General features: G+C 32.6%; 1 pseudogene; it reads right to left on the bottom strand.

Annotated features, from left to right (window-relative positions):
• Window positions 1-615: 615 nt before the first annotated feature.
• On the bottom strand, window positions 616-743 carry LOC116668755 (annotated as a pseudogene).
• Window positions 744-10,590: the final 9,847 nt, after the last annotated feature.

The raw sequence follows: 10,590 nt of genomic DNA, 5'->3' as shown, positions 1-10,590 counted from the left end.
ATGGTCCCTGGCCTTAACAGCTCTCAGTCTGGAGCCAGTTTGTACCAGTAAGTTGGAGACTAGTAGTCACATGGATAAACAGGTAATTTTAAGCAAAGTGTCAATCAAGTTTAATGTGTCATCTAAAACCTTTCATAGCACTGTATTCAAGGTAGCTATCTTAAAGTAAAAACCTTAACACCAACTGAAGAAGCCATAAAAGCTGCCAGTCTTACCCAGAAAAAAGGAACAAGTCTTCTGGATAATTTTTTCAAATAAGATATGTTCTACTATAGTCTTTTACTGGGAGATTTAGCTACCTGATAGGAAGTATCTTTTTGCTTCCTATTTGGTTGTAATTTTGTCCTCAGTAATAACTAAGGGCTCTAGTTGTACTATTCTACTGAATGTTTTAACCCACATTGTTGAGCCCCAAGGCCTGGATTCTCTGCCATGTTATCTTTGGCCCTTTCTCTTAAAAAAAAAAATCACATTTTCAAGCCAAAAGAGTGAAGATAAAGACTCTGAAAGAACTGTAAATAAATGGTCTTAATATAATGCTGAAAACATATAAAATGTATATATTTTAGGTTTAATTACCCAGATTGTGTCTTCTTTGAATAAATTGTCTTATTTCTAGTCTAGCTTGCACAAATGCAGTGTTTCTCTCAGAGTACAGTGCTCTTTCACACCAACACTTTAATTAGCAATAATCATGCCTTGGATAAACCTCATTGGCTACGATACTGCCACTTTGCAAAGCTCACACCAACACTCTAGATTACTCATCACTGGGTTTCATTCCCATTCCATTTTCTATTGAATAATCTCTCTGGACTAAAGGGTGGACTTACTACCAAAGTACTATAAAAGAGGAGATTTGATTTTTCTAACATATAAAATTAATTAGATTTTGGTGGGAGGGCTTTTTTGAGTTGTTTTGCTTTTGCTTTTTTTAAACCCCAAATTAGTATTACAGTTATTACTCTAAAAATGTACACCTTTATTAATAAAATTATATAAAAGTAAATTAATTTGTAGATACTGACAGGCATATGCAGAATAGATAAACAAGATTATACTGTATAGCACAGGGAAATATATACAAGATCTTGTGGTAGCTTATGGCAAAAAAAATGTGACAATGAATATATGTACGTTCATGTATAACTGAAAAATTGTGCTCTACAATGGAATTTGACACAACATAGTAAAATGACTGTAATTCAATAAAAAAAAGTTTAAAAAAGGAAAAAAAGTAAATTAAGATGCTCATGAAAACTTTTTAAAAGGAACTATGTTTTAAATTTGTTTTAGATAAATATCAAAAAAGATTCTTGATAATTGACAGAAGTAGTCCATATGATATTGTAGCTCTGACAATGTATAAGAACTCATGAACTTCAACTTACAGCTATTTGAAACCTTTAAATATTGTTTTTTAAGAAACTGTCAGTACACATCTTCATATAATTTGAAAAAAGCAGACTCAGCTAGATGGATAGATACACACATAAGAAATAAAAGTCTTGAAAAATACTTTTAAATTGTTCCATGTATTTCATATTGATAATTGTTTTTATTTCTTTAAGTCATCTTTAATTTCTTTAGTTGCTTACTATCTAAAAATATACCATACTCTTATTTTAACACTCCAGAGATTTCAATGAAAAAGGTATGTATGAAACTGCACAGGTACATAAATTTCCTTAAGTACTTAAATATCCAATGCTGTTGTTATGGTAACTATATTAATACCTGAAATCCATGACATGAACTCTAAAATAAAATTTCATATTAAAGCTTAATATGGATATATATGTAATCACCTTCATTAATAATGTGCTTACAAAATTATAATGCATTTTAATTTGCAAAGCACTATTTGTGCCTATTAGCCCTACGACTATAGCTCAAAAGAGAATTCTTATAAACAGGTCAAGGTATGCATTAATTCTTTAATGCAATTTTATTTAAATGACATATTGTCATATTTAAATAAATAATACTGTCTTTGGCCTATAGCTAAAAGCATGGTCTCAGTTTTAATGAAATTGAGCAAAGCAATATTGTAATAGAAAAAAGGATTTAAATATATTATTTTCTTTAATTCCTAAATTTTTCATTCTTTTGAGTTTGTATTCTTGGCCCTGCATGATACATTTACAACCCTGTAGCTATTTATATAATATTTCTATTGTACGGGGAATAAGGCAAGAAAAAACATGTGAACTAGTGAGTGTGTTTAAGAGCCTCATAGGGACATTTATATCTATTTTCTTAGAACTGAAAGTTTACTTTACTTTTTTGTAGCCTCTAGTTTTGTAGCAATTCACTCTGTGAAGCCTCTACTGTAGCTGGGCAAGTACCCTTGATATTTCATCCATAAGTAGGCCCATTATACATTTTGCACAGAGTGCATTGTCACAGGCCTCATTACAAACAGCAATGCAGTGGTTTGATTTAATTTAAATATGCAACTTCCCTTGAAGTATTAGATTTATTTTTTCAGTCCTTCTATCAAAAATATAACAAAGTATCCACTTAATATAAAAATTTGATATTCCTATAGATTTTATGTGAAAGTAGTACAAAGCAAAAGTCCTCAGGGTCTCAGGTTCCAAAGAGAATGTTGTAAAAAAGATGATGATGGTTAAATGTACCTCCTGGCATATACTCAGATATTTTAGATGCTGTTTGACACCTCTTAGATTTTTTTTTTCTTAACCTCAAGATTTGACTCTAGCAGACAACTTTTTTGCTCTCATCATCTTTTGATCTTATATTTGCCTCTTTCCACTGTCAGAACCCTTGTATGATCCTGATGGTATCCTCTTTTTTATATTGCTAGACATTTTAAGCTGATTTTCTAGTCCTTAATATATCTTCTTTCTAAATAATAAACAGCAAATAATTACTATTACAACACTATTTTAATTAAATAATTTTCAATTCATATTGAGCAGAAAATAATACTTTAAAAACATTTTGAAGTCATAAAATTCCTTATCTTCCATAAATATATATAACATTCCTGGGCTCTCCTAGGTCTTCAGTAAGTAATGAGCAGTCCAAAAATAGGAGAGAAGAAATGGATCTGCAGATGTACCACACAATAACATTATTAACAATAAGACATATTTTAGTAAGGAAAAATGAAAATATGTTAGAAACAAAACTATAAAAATACCAAAAATTGTAAAATAGGCTTAATAGGAGCAACCTGAGAATATAGCACTAGTGTCTTTCCCTACCATCTTGGTCCCTGCAGTAGATCTTACCGCAATTTACCAATATCAAGTTTTCCTCTGTTTCTGGGCATACTGGAAAATTACAGTTATGTTGATAAGGTGTAGTCAAGTAGCATGCTCCATCCAATGAAATCTGAGGGGCAAAGTACTCATGTGGTATTTGCAGGTAGAGACATTTAAGAGGCAGTTCAAATGATAGACACCTACCAAGTGTAAAAAAGAGAGAAAACTTGGTGTTTCTACGATATTGGTATTTTGTAGTTACTGCATCCTGTGTTGACTGAAACAGTACCCTGAAGTCTACTTTCCAGCTCCCAAATAAGAGAAAATATGTATTTCATTGCTTTACCTATTTTTTGAACCCGGAATCTGTGTATGAAATATATATACAATGACATTAAATCCATCAAATAGTAAGTCTTAGAGAAAGGAAATTTGTGTAGAACTTCCACAGTCTCATTCCTGAGGTGATAATATCTGACTTAAAAGCTATGTGTTATAAATACTCTCAATCATACCCACAAAAAAGCCTGAGTTGACCAAAGCATTTTGTAACTGACATCATATGTCATTATTTCACTCTCATTTGCTTACCCATTATTTACATGAGAGAAACTTGTTAAATTTGAAAAATCATAAACTGACATGATATATTTTAGATATTCCTTATTAACTAGCTAGACACATCATAAATCTTGTTCCTAGTGCTTGGGTCTTGGATTAATACATCTTGAAAGCCTTTTTATTAGTAAGGGTTGAATCAGAGCCTCCAGTAATTCATTCCTCATACACCTAGATTAATTGAGGTTTTATTATAAAGTTATGAGCATGAAATAAGCCATAAAAATTTCAGAGAAATAAGAGGAAGAGATAAAAATACAGTATATGTTGGTTTACATTTAAATGCCAAAATTACATGTTTGACTTATTTTATATAGATAATGGAGAATATATTTCTTAAAAAATACAATTGTGTACAGCTATATTACTTTATCTGCCAAGTAAAAATTATGCCCTCTCACTTAACGGAAGATCTGTAGGTTCGACACCAATAATTCTAAGTAAAAACAAGTAATATGTAGAAACTCTTGAAGTCATTTAGTTTTAACCTAGAAAAAAAAATAGCCAAAATGCACTAAAATTTGTTAATAAATAATAAAGAGTTGATTTATGTATAGTTTCCTTAGGACACGCATATTTAGGCAATATTTTAGAGTCTTAGTGCTTGAAGACGGATCTAAAGCTAGACTGCCTGGTTAAAATCGTACAATCCTACTTACCAACTGTGTGATCTTGGGAAGTATATTTCACATCTCTACTTTACAGTTTCCTAATATGTTAAATGGGGATAATTACGTATTCCATATGGCCATTTGGAGAATTAACTGAACTGAGACAAGAATAATCCCTAAAACAAAGCAATTACTCAATATATGTGAACTATTAATATTGGTATTTTCTGAACAGGAAAAGGATTATGGTGAGTGGTGTTTCAAAAGCTTATGTTTCAATGGCTATTCAATTGCTCAAAACTGTCCTTTCATATGGTATAATGCTCTTCCAGAGAATACGGGCTTTATTACGTCCCCATAGAACTGATGGTGAGCTGCAGCACTTTATACTCATGATTAAAGTTTTTCAACATTGAACTATCATTAGTATTAATTTTATTTTTAAAGGATTTATTTAAAAATCAATATAAATGAAGATCCGAGCACTGGTATTAAAATTACACTGAAGAGGTATCTAAAGAATCCACTGTTGTCTTCTACCATCTCTTTTGCTTAAGATTCTGTTTTAATGGGTCTTCAAAATTGTATTTTTCCCCACTTCATTTTCTGACAACCACTTTCTAAATTAATACAATCATTTGTTTTCTGAGTCTACAAGCTGGGTGAAACACTTTATTGTTTCTGGAGACACAAAGATACATTGGGAAGAATTTTTGTCCTCAAGAACTTAGATATATAATGGAGGGAAAAGCAGGTACACGCATTGTCCCAATATTGTGAGACAATCACTAAAAGCGAGGTGTTTACAAAAGGAGATATAAACATATTTCATGGACGGGTCAATTAAGGCTAGCAATGGAGAAGATGCCTAAGCCGTATCTTGACTGATAGAGAAGCACTTCACAGGATCAAGGGCAGATGTGGAGAGGAGGGAGTTGAGAAGGGCTGATTTTCAGGTATATGAAGTTGATTACACAAAAGGCATGCAGCATGAGAGACCCCACTGCATCTAAGAAACAGCTAGTGTTGGTTACAATGTGTGCAATTGGGAGAAAGTGATGGGTGCGAATCATGAAGGGCCTTGTATCACCACTTAAAAATATTTAGTGTTCATGATGGCGAGCTATTGAATGTTTTATGGAGTGTAAAGATGTAATTATATTATGGCAATTGAGGCAACGGTATTGGCAGACTAGTAAGTGATTGGATATGGAGAGCAAAAGAGGAAGAGTAGTCTTCAAAGACTTGTTGGTTTCTGGCTTGCATTGAGTAGCAACTAAATTAGTCTCATAAAAATAGTATAGTAAAAAACAAATAGGTTTGTATTTAATGGAAAATCTCAATAAAAACCATTAGACTGTATAACCTGGATTTGTTACAGGTACTAACTATTTTATATCATGATTCAGGAAAAACATTTGGTTCTGAAAGTTTACTTGATTAGCTGTGCATATATAAAGGAGGTTTATTTAAAACAAAACAGTGCAGTATTCAAAGCACTTTACCAAATGCAAGAAGAAAGAACACCAGTGTTAATATCAAATTATTCAGTACTCATCAGGTTTTGAATATGTGCTATGTGATAATTATTGCTGTAACAAAAGAGGATATGCTTTCAACTCTTAATTTTCTAAACAGTTCAAGTCTGACTTTTTGAGGTAATAGGTGAGATTAAACACCATCATAAAATGTAATACAGAGTTACCATTCCATTTCCAGGGGCATGTTGAATGAACTTATAATAGGCCAAGTCTAGGAATTACTCATAAAAGGCTAGGTATCAGATTTTACAGTTGAAAGAGCTCATGTAAATCATGGAATGATGTGCCAAAGTTATTCTCAGTATAAAGTTATGCAGAGAGATGCAGAGATTATCTCAGGTAAAATTCCATTTAGCACAATATAGCATACACAGCACCTAGTAATGTAAAGGAGTTATGACCAGCTCTAACGCATTACCACGGTGGGACCTATTTCCTCAACAGAATGTTTATTTTCTGAGTATAAACCACACATGTTCTCTCTCATCTTTCACTCTTGCAACTTTCTGTAAGTTTGAAAGTGTTTTAAAGTTTTAAATAAGTGAACCAGTAGCTTTGAAAATAAAAGGAACATGCTTGCCATGTTTATTTTATTTTTTTGCCTTCAATTAAAAAGAAAAATGTGGGAGTTAATTTTAAAATATCTCTACTTTTGCATGTGTTTGAATTTTTTATCACATGGTTTTAAAATGCAGAAACATAATTTATGTTTTCTTAACATTTGTTTCTATATGACCTAAATGATCAAAATTCAAACCTAGAATATAAAAAGTATAGCAATCCAGAATGACTCTTTTCCAAACTAATTGAAATTCCTTATATTTACACTCACATGCACAATATGCTCAACAGACTGTTGCAGAATAATATAAAAAACATCTATACACTTGGCACCCAGAGACCCTCAGTTGTCCCAGTAATGTTTTGTTTTGTTTTCACAGTAAAAAGGATCCAAGCCAGGATCATATATCACACTCACCTATTATGTCTTTCTAGTTTCTTTCAATCTGGAATATTTCCTCATCTTTTCTTGGCTTTCATGACCACAATATTTTTAGTACAAAGCAGTAATTTTGTAGAATATCTCTGTGTATTTATGGAGTGTTCTCTCTGTTAAATTGAGGTTATTCACTGTTGGCCAAATTATCACAAAAATGGTATGGTATTCTTCTCATTTCATTCTATCAGATGACACCCAATGTCTTTGACCCTTAACTGGTGATGTTAACTTGAGTTACCTGATCAAGATGGTATCTGCTAGAGCACTATTTACAATATACAAGACATGGAAACAATCAAAATGTCCATCGACCAATGATTGGATAAAGAAGCTCTGGTAAATTTATGCAATGGAATACTACTCAGCCATAAAAAGAATGCAATAATGCCTTTTGCAGCAACATGGATGAATCTAGAGATTATCATACTAAATGAAGTAAGTCAGATAGAGAAAGGCAAATACTATATGATCTCATTTGTATGTAAAATCTAAAAAAATGATACAAATGAACTTATTTACAAAACAGACTCAAGACACAGAAAACAAACTTATGGATACCAAAGGGGAAAGGGAAGGGAGGTATAAATTAGGAGTTTTGGATTAACAGATACAAACTAGTACATATATATATATATATATATATATATATATATATATATATATATAGACACATATACACACACACACACTAGATAAACAACAAGATCCTACTGTATAGTACATGGAACTATATTCAGTATCTTGTAATAAACTACGATGGAAAAGAAAAAAGATGGTGTCTGAGAGGCTTCTCCCTTGTAAAGTGATTTATTTCCCCAATCCACTCTTCCCATTGTTATCAATAGGTACTTTGTAGCAAGATATTTTGAGACTATGTAAAAATCTCATTTTTCATTCTTTCTTCCATTAGTTCTAGCATTCATTAGTATTTCTTATATGAATAAATTACTACTATGATGGTTGCCAAGTGTTATTTTCTAATTTAATCCTTTATTCTACATTTACTAGTTGGTGTTCTATGGTAAGGAATTGATTTTACTTCTAATTTATTATCTTGTATATTCATATTAGTGTTGACCCATAGATTTCTATTTTATTCAATAAGTAATAATACATTATTAGTAATATTTTTATGCTACAAATTACCTAGATTTTATTAGTCAAAGCCCCTTGATGCCAGCTTCTGTGTTCTTTTGATATATTTCCATCATTTCATTAGTGATTCCTTACTTTTTTCACAAAACAAGTTATCTCAGATTCAAATTATTCTTTCTTTGCCTTGGTCCTGGCAACAATAATTTCCCAAGGTACTTAGGAACTAGGTTCTAAATTCTATGTACCCTGATTATTATTCCCAGGGGTTCTCAGAGGACAGAAAGACAGAATGAAGAAACAAAATAGGGAGGAAAAGGGGTTCTTTTTGTGATATATATTAAAGCATATCATTGATATCAGGTAATTTCATCCCTGTATATTGTAGGATGTGTCTCTAAAAAGCATGAACCTATGAATGTTTTCATAATAATAAATGGCATTAAAAAATTGAAGTATAGCTAATTTATAATGTTATGTTAGTTTCAGGTGTACAGCAAAGTGATTCAGTTTTATTTATATATATATTCTTTTTCAGATTATTTTCTATTCTAGGTTCTTATAAGAGATTGAATATAGTTCCCTGTGCTATATGGTAGGCCCCTGTTGTTTATCTGTTTATACATAGTAGTGTGTATCTGTTACTAAAAATGACATTTTATTTACTAAAATTTATATATGTGTATATATATATGTTTTAAATACCCAATACATAATAAAATACCACTATTGACTCAAAAATGTAATTGGTGTGTTCAGATCAGTCTGTATTACAATGTCCAAGTTTCACATTCAGTATTCTATTTCCTAAGTCTCTTTTAAGCTTAGAGTTCTTGTCTGACTTTTTAAATATTTTGTTGGCTTGCAAAAACAGAGGTAGTTGTCCTTGATTAACTCTTTACCTTTCCCTCAGCTTGACTAAACTTCAGACAGATTTCTCCCTGACTGTAGGTCTCTGATCTTTTTTTTTTTCTTATAGTATTTATGTTAGGAACCTTGCAACTGTAAATTCTTTCTCTGACAATTTGAGATACAAATCTACCATTTTCTAGCCAGTTTTACAAACAGTAAGATCTTTCTAAGGATATGGGAGCCTTTCCTCTGAAGTGTAATTACAAGGAAGATAGTGTCCCCATGTCCAGGTCTCATCAAGAGAGTCAGAGCTAATTAAGCACCAATTAGTAAACACCTACAGCTTAATCACATTGAACAACGTCCCCCCATAACATTCTTCAGTATTTTTCACAAGCTCACTTAGTGTTGAAAATCCTACTGCCTTTATTTCAGCAGAGTTGAGTTCAATCTCTCCCTCCCCTTCTGCAATGCTCTTGAACAAAGTCTTCCTTCTCTGTTTAACTTGCACAGTGCAATTTTTCTTTAACATTAGGTTGCTGCACTTTCTCCGGTAATCATCTGATTCTTTGTCATATAGTTTATATTTATTCTGTTTTTATGGATTGAATGTTTATATCACCTCAACATTCATTTATTGAAACCCTAACCCCTAATGTGCTGGTATTTGCAGGTGGGGCCTTTGGGAAGTAATTAGGTTTACAGGAGGTCATGAGGGTAGAGCCCACATGATTGGATTAATGCCCTTATAAGAAGAGGGGCAGAACAGGGTGTTCTCTCCTGCTCTTCCAAGTGAGGACACAGCAAGAAGGCTGCATTTGCAGGCCAAGATGAAGACCCTCACCAGAACCTGATTATGCTGGCACCCTATCTCAGAGAGAAGTAAGTTTCTGTTGTTTAAGCCACTCCATTATTATATAGTTGTCCCTCAGTATTTGTGGGGGACTGGTTCCAGGAACTGCCATGGATACCAAAATCAGAGTATGCTCAAGTACCACAGTCTGCCATCATCCATATCTGCAGGTTCTGTATCCACATATTCAACCGACTGCATATCCTAAATATAGTACACAAACCACAGTTGGTTGAATCTCAGGACCTGGAACCCACAGGTATGGGGGACTGACTATTTTGTTATAGCAGTCCAAACTAAGAACCTGTGTTTCCTTACACTGGAAGGAACACAAGCCACATATTCTTGATTAACTTTAGGTATAATTTGTCATCAAGAATATTTCAAAGGATTCTATTTTTTCTAATTTATTGATTTTACTCTGCATTTTTAGCTGTAAAACAAACTAAAAAGGAATTGGATACTTTTGGGAGCCTAGGAGTCTATCCTATGAGTAAATTACATGACATTTAGTCTTCAGTATTATGATAGAGGTTTTGCTTGCCTAAGTACAGTGTCCCATGTGGGGAAAACGCTATTTTTTTCTGAGTTTTTTATCGTCATAGAATTACTGTGTATCATGATCATGACTTTTAGAATCCCGGTACTCCGGCAACTCCTACATTTCTCTCTGCCAGGGAGAACCTCACATCTGTAAGCAGCAAAATCTGCTCTATCATTAATGTCTGAACTTCCCGACCTTTATTAACAGCCATTCCTGAGGACACCACCTGGCTGTAACATTATCAAG

Source organism: Camelus ferus, chromosome 14, assembly GCF_009834535.1.
Source record: "Camelus ferus isolate YT-003-E chromosome 14, BCGSAC_Cfer_1.0, whole genome shotgun sequence".
In the NCBI taxonomy this organism is placed as follows: Eukaryota; Metazoa; Chordata; class Mammalia; order Artiodactyla; family Camelidae; genus Camelus; species Camelus ferus.
The sequence above is the reverse complement of the archived record's forward strand: the minus strand, read 5'-3'. Positions and strand labels throughout refer to the sequence as shown.